We start from the raw sequence: 6,588 nt of genomic DNA, 5'->3' as shown, positions 1-6,588 counted from the left end.
ATATTACCAGGAGCTTCGTGTAACTTGATAGCTGTGGACTTTTATGGTCCACTGCCTACAGGGACGGGAGGTATGGCATAAATCTTTGTAGTTTTCGAGCGCTAGTCAAAGTTAGTTAGAATGTATCCTTTAAAAGAGCTACAGCGAAAAGCATTAGATTTAAATTGAGAGATTTAGGAAGGGCTAAGAACCTGCTTTCCAATAATGGCACACATTTGCTGCCAATCAGTTTAAGGAATTCCTGGCCTGGGGGATTGTGAGTCACATACTAATATACAAATACAAACCGCAGGTCAATTCAGATAAAGGGTTGTGCATGAAACAGGAAGACCATGTTTGACTTATTGCATAAATAGACATTCTAAGTGGGTTGAAATGGTGGCGGATTTTGAGAAAGTGATGAATGGAATACCCTATTCGACAACCCAAGTTTCTGTAGTAGAATTAATAGAAAGACCAACAGAAGGGGAACCATTACTAAAATGAACTGACCACCACAGAAAATGAACATACCCCACTGATGCTGTTGTTGTTGTTGTTGTGGTCATCAGTCCTGAGACTGGTTTGATGCAGCTCTCCATGCTACTCTATCCAGTGCAAGCCTCTTCATCTCCCAGTACCTACTGCAGCCTACATCCTTCTGAATCTGCTTAGTGTATTCATCTCTTGGTCTCCCTCTACGGTTTTTATCCTCCATGCTGCCCTCCAGGACTAAACTGGTGATCCCTTGATGCCTCAGAACATGTCCTACCAACCGATCCCTTCTTCTAGTCAAGTTGTGCCACAAACTATTCTTCTCCCCAATTCTATTCAATACCTCATTAGTTATGTGAGCTACCCATCTTATCTTCAGCATTCTTCTGTAGCACCACATTTAGAAAGCTTCTATTCTCTTCTTGTCTAAAGCATTTATCGTCCATGTTTCACTTCCATACATGGCTACACTCCACACAAATACTTTCAGAAACGACTTCCTGACACTTAAATCAATACTCGATGTTAACAAATTTATCTTCTTCAGAAACTCTTTCCTTGCCATTGCCAGTCTACATTTTATATTCTCTCTACTTCGATCATCATCAGTTATTTTGCTCCCCAAATAGCAAAACTCCTTTACTACTTTAAGTGTCTCATTTGCTAATCTAATTCCCTCAGCATCACCCGACTTAATTCGACACTACATTCCATTATCCTCGTTTTGCTTTTGTTGATGTTCATCTTATATCCTCCTTTCAAGACACTGTCCATTCCGTTCAACTGCTCTTCCAAGTCCTTTGCTGTCTCTGACAGAATTACAATGTCATCGGCGAACCTCAAAGTTTTTATTTCTTCTCCATGGATTTTAATACCTACTCCGAACTTTTCTTTCGTTTCCTTTGCTGCTTGCTCAATATACAGATTGAATAGCATCGGGGAGAAGCTACAACCACTGCTTCCCTTTCATCTCCCTCGACTCTTATAACTGCCATCTGGTTTCTGTACAAATTGTAAATAGCCTTTCGATCCCTGTATTTTACCCTTGCCACCTTCAGAATTTGAAAGAGAGTATTCCAGTCAATATTGTCAAAAGCTTTCTCTAAGTCTACAAATGCTAGAAACGTAGGTTTGCCTATCCTTAATCTTTCTTCTAAGATACGTCGTAGGATCAGTACTGCCTCACGTGTTCCAACATTTCTACGGAATCCAAACTGATCTTCCCGAGGTCGGCTTCTACCAGTTTTTCCATTCGTCTCTAAAGAATTTGCGTTAGCAAATTTCAGCTGTGACTTATTAAACTGATAGTTCGGTAATTTTCACATCTGTCAACACCTGCTTTCTTTGGGATTGGAATTATTATATTCTTCTTGAAGTCTGAGGGAATTTCACCTGTCTCATACATCTTGCTCACCTGATGGTAGAGTTTTGTCAGGACTGGCTCTCCCAAGGCTGTCAGTAGTTCTAATGGAATGTTGTCTACTCCCGGAGCCTTGTTTCGACTTAGGTCTTTCAGTCCTCTGTCAAACTCTTAACGCAGTATCATATCTCCCATTTCATCTTCATCTACCTCCTCTTCCATTTCCATAATATTGTCCTCAAGAACATCGCCCCTGTATAGACCTCTATATACTCCTTCCAACTTTCTGCTTTCCCTTTTTTGCTTAGAACTGGGTTTCCATCTGAGCTCTTGATATTCATGCAAGTGGTTCTCTTTTCTCCAAAGGTCCCTTTAATTTTCCTGTAGGCAGTATGTATCTTGCGCCTCATGAGATAAGCCTCTACATCCTTACATTTGTCCTCTATCCATCCCTGCTTAGCCATTTTTCACTTCCTATCGACCTCATTTTTGAGACGCTTGTAATCCTTTATCCCTGCTTCACTTGCTGCATTTTTGTATTTTCTCCTTTCATCAATTACATTCAGTATCTCTTCTGTCACCCAATGATTTCTACTAGCCCTCGTCTTTTTACCTACTTGATCCTCTGCTGCCTTCACTATTTCATTCCTCAAAGCCAGCCATTCTTCTTCTACTGTATTTCTTTCCTCCATTCCTGTCAATTGTTCCCTTATGATCTCCCCGAAACTCTGTACAACGTCTGGTTCTTTCAGTTTATCCAGGTCCCATCTCCTTAAATTCCCACATTTTTGCAGTTTCTGCAGTTTTAATCTACAGTTCATAACCAATAGATTGTGGTCAGAGTCCACATCTGCCCCTGAAAATGTCTTACAATTTAAAATCTGGTTCCTAAATCACTGTCTTACCATTACATAATCTATCTGAAACCTTTTAGTATCTCCAGGGTTCTTCCATGTATACAACCTTCTTTCATGATTCTTGAACCAAGTGTTAGCTATGATTAAGTTATGCTCTGTGCAAAATTCTACCAGGTGACTTCCTCTTTCATTTCTTAGCCCCAATCCATATTCACCTACTACGTTTCCTTCTCTTCCGTTTCCTACTGTCGAATTCCAGTCACCCATGACTATTAAATTTTCGTCTCCCTTCACTACCTGAATAATTTCTATTATCTCATCATACATTTCATCAATTTCTTCATCATCTGCAGAGCTAGTTGGCATATAAACTTGTACTACCGTAGTATGCTTGGGCTTCGTGTCTATCTTGGCCACAATAATGCGTTCACTATGCTGTCTGTAGTAGCTTACCCACACTCCTATTTTTTTATTCATTATTAAACCTACTCCTGCATTACCCCTATTTGATTTTGTATTTATAACCCTGTATTCACCTGACCAAAAGTCTTGTTCCTCCTGCCACCGACCTTCACTAATTCCCAATATATCTAACTTTAACCTATCCATTTCCCTTTTTAAATTTTCTAACCTACCTGCCCGATTAAGGGATCTGACATTCCACGCTCCGATCCGTAGAACGCCAGCTTTCTTTCTCCTGATAACGACGTCCTCTTGAGTAGTCCCCGCCCGGAGATCCGAATGGGGGACTATTTTACCTCCGGCATACTTTACCCAAGAGGACGCCATCATCATTTAATCATACAGTAAAGCTGCATACTCTCGGGAAAAATTACGGCTGTAGTTTCCCCATGCTTTCAGCCGTTCGCAGTAGCAGCACAGCAAGGCCGTTTTGGTTAGTGTTACAGGACCAGATCAGTCAACCATCCAGACTGTTGCCCCTGCAACTTCTGAAAAGGCTGCTGCCCCTCTTCAGGAACCACACGTTTGTCTGGCCTCTCAACAGATACCCCTCCGTTGTGGTTGCACCTACAGTACGGCTATCTGTATCGTTGAGGCACGCAAGCCTCCCCACCAACGGCAAGGTCCATGGTTCATGGGGGGGGGGGGGGGGGGGGGCGGGGGTACCCCACTGTTATCAGAGACTAATAAAGAGTCATTAATCAGAGAAGTGGAGAAGAGGAAGAAGAGAAGAGAAACGGGCATTCTAATACTATATAGGATAGGAGATCTGGTCCTAGATAAGAACCACAAACAGAGTTCAAAGAATGAAAAGGTAACACGTTAAGTGCCATCAATTGTATGAAGGACTTTTTTGTAATTATGAAGATGCCAAACACAAAAACAACTATTTTAATCGAACCTGTATCAAAGAAAGTGAAGGGCAAGTATACTACAGAGAAATTGTGGCCTTTCGTAATGAACCAGTTCTGAGTAAACACTTTATGTCATAGTAAAATGTAAGCAACTATTCAAAAGAACCTTCACATCAGGGTAGACGTATAGAGATATATTAGTGGCTGTTGAATTAAATGTGATTCAGGTAGTGAAACGATGAACCTTGAGCGTTCACAGTGAATGACAGCTGGAAAGGCGACAGTGTGGAATTTGGTTTAAAATGGACGTTGGAGGTGATATTTTTGGAGATAGTTATTTGTACCTATGGTTTCCTGAGATCATAAGGTTTTTATATGGCTATCTATTACAAGTCATGTTTCTACTGGACAAACTCTTATCGGCATTTCAACGTTTGGGTTAACACAGGAGTAGCAGGGATGGATTGTTATGGTACTATACCTATCCTGTATTTAGTGGTAAGGTTCTTTTATGAGGTGAAGAATTTTATTTGTTACAGAATTTTAACGTTAGCGTTAGGTTTATATAGTTCTCTAGGGGATGGCAAACGTAAGCTAGACTCACCATCCTGTTAGCTAAAAACTTATGTAGGTCCAGCTACAGTTCAACATATCATGGTGTAATTGTCCACAAGGATAAACAGCGAGTAAGTGAAGGAGATCTGATCCACTGGAAGCATACAGTGTGGACCAATAAGTTAAGGAGTAACAATACATAAAGGGCAAAATCAATTACATTTTATTACTTATCAGATGTGGACTCGAGTTTGTGTCAACATTTAAAGATCTCTATAACTATAATGAGTTACTGTTTTAGGGACGTTACTCTCCATTATGTTAAAAGTTTGTATGAATGTCCTCAAAGAGAAATCCAGTTGTTGAAATAATATTCGTGATATGTTGTTTATTCTCTAGCAGTTCGGTTAAAGAATTTACAGATTCCTACGATTACTCAGCTATAGGGGCGGCAGACATAAGGGTACAGAAACGTTGGTTAATATTTCAGTGTTTTTTGAAACATCTGTACCCTTAGCAGTTAGTGTCATTGAGTAATCGTTCGTAACTGGAGTTCAGCTACGTTAAGCAGCATTATTATCGTTAGTTAAGGTACTGAGACGATTGTCGGTTTATTGGGGTTGGATTTTTATGTTTGAGGCGCTCCTGTGGCGTCATACGGAGGCCAGAGACAGCCTTTGACGAGTTTCCGCTCGGAGTCTGCAGCGCCGTGCGTCACGCCAGGGAGCTCCTGCCTGGCCGAGAGCCGTGGCTTGTGTCAACACAGATACAGGAATGTAGAGGAGGACTCTGGCGATAGAAATTTGTCAGAAGAGAAGTTCACGTGAAAAGACTAGGTTGTAATCTGACGCGTAAACTGAGTTGTAGTTGTGATCTGGCCAGTAGACCAGATTATGAACGGAGTACATAGCCTGTGCCTCCTCACAGTAAAACTAGCGTTACCCGAAGTACAGCTGAAAGAAGTGGAGGTTCCGTCTGCTATAAGGTAAAAGCATACTTCAAGACGAGCACAGCCTTCACTTTAATGGCTATGTGGGGTAGTGGGAAGTGATGTGGCATCACCAGGTTCGGCATTATTGGGTTTTCAGATTGCGGAAACATAGTCCTGGGAGAATATGGAAAATGTGTTCCATATAGGGAAAGGGTGCTTCTCAGTCGTAGGGTTCGAATTTCAGTTTAATGATTGGTGTGCAATTAGCCTTTGGCAACACGCAATAGAAATCAGGGGAATATTATTATAGTTGGGGAAACTATTGTCAGTAATGTACTGTTGCAAGTTTCGCCTGTAATGAAGGATAAGCAAATTAAGTTGCACTTAAGTAGTCACTAAGGCTCGAATCACAAGCTTCAGTGCCGCAAGGCACTGGAAAATAGCTTTGAGTGATTGGGGGGACGGAACTATCTGTTGACACATTGTGCGTGGTAGAACCACTGGAGAAGAACTATGTAGTGGATGCATCACGATCTTTTATACGTGTAAGTATCATACAAGTACAGAATATAGTCGGCATTTGGGATTGTTAGTTGCTAGTTTAGACATGTTAGACAAAGATCATCTAGATCGCCAAGCATGGACTGTAGCAAGAAGCAAACCAACAGTACAGCTGCATTATGTGGAAAAGTGGAGCATCTGAAGGGAGCCGAGAGAGTAGCAATGGAGCATCCGCTTTTGTAATTTGAAGAACTGTTCTTTTCGTGTTCCACTGGTGGTAACACCCTTACTACAACACATAATTGTGAGTGGACATAACCCATGATGACCGGATGGTCCCCAGTCACTTACCATCGATTATCATCATTTATCAACCAGTAACTGGTGGTATAATAGAACAAAATACTAGTCCCTGGGGAGCTGCCATCTTTATTGTGCGAAAGAAGTCGTGCGATAGCATGAGGAAGTATAGATTTCATTGTGATTATCACTACTTAAATAGTAGAACAGTGACAGATGTATACGCCACACGTAACATTACAGGAACATTCGGTAATTTAGAGCAGTGTAAGAACTTTTCCACAGTTGACCTAA

Source organism: Schistocerca americana, chromosome 7 (assembly GCF_021461395.2).
Source record: "Schistocerca americana isolate TAMUIC-IGC-003095 chromosome 7, iqSchAmer2.1, whole genome shotgun sequence".
Classification (NCBI taxonomy): domain Eukaryota; kingdom Metazoa; phylum Arthropoda; class Insecta; order Orthoptera; family Acrididae; genus Schistocerca; species Schistocerca americana.
This window is presented reverse-complemented; position numbering follows the sequence as displayed.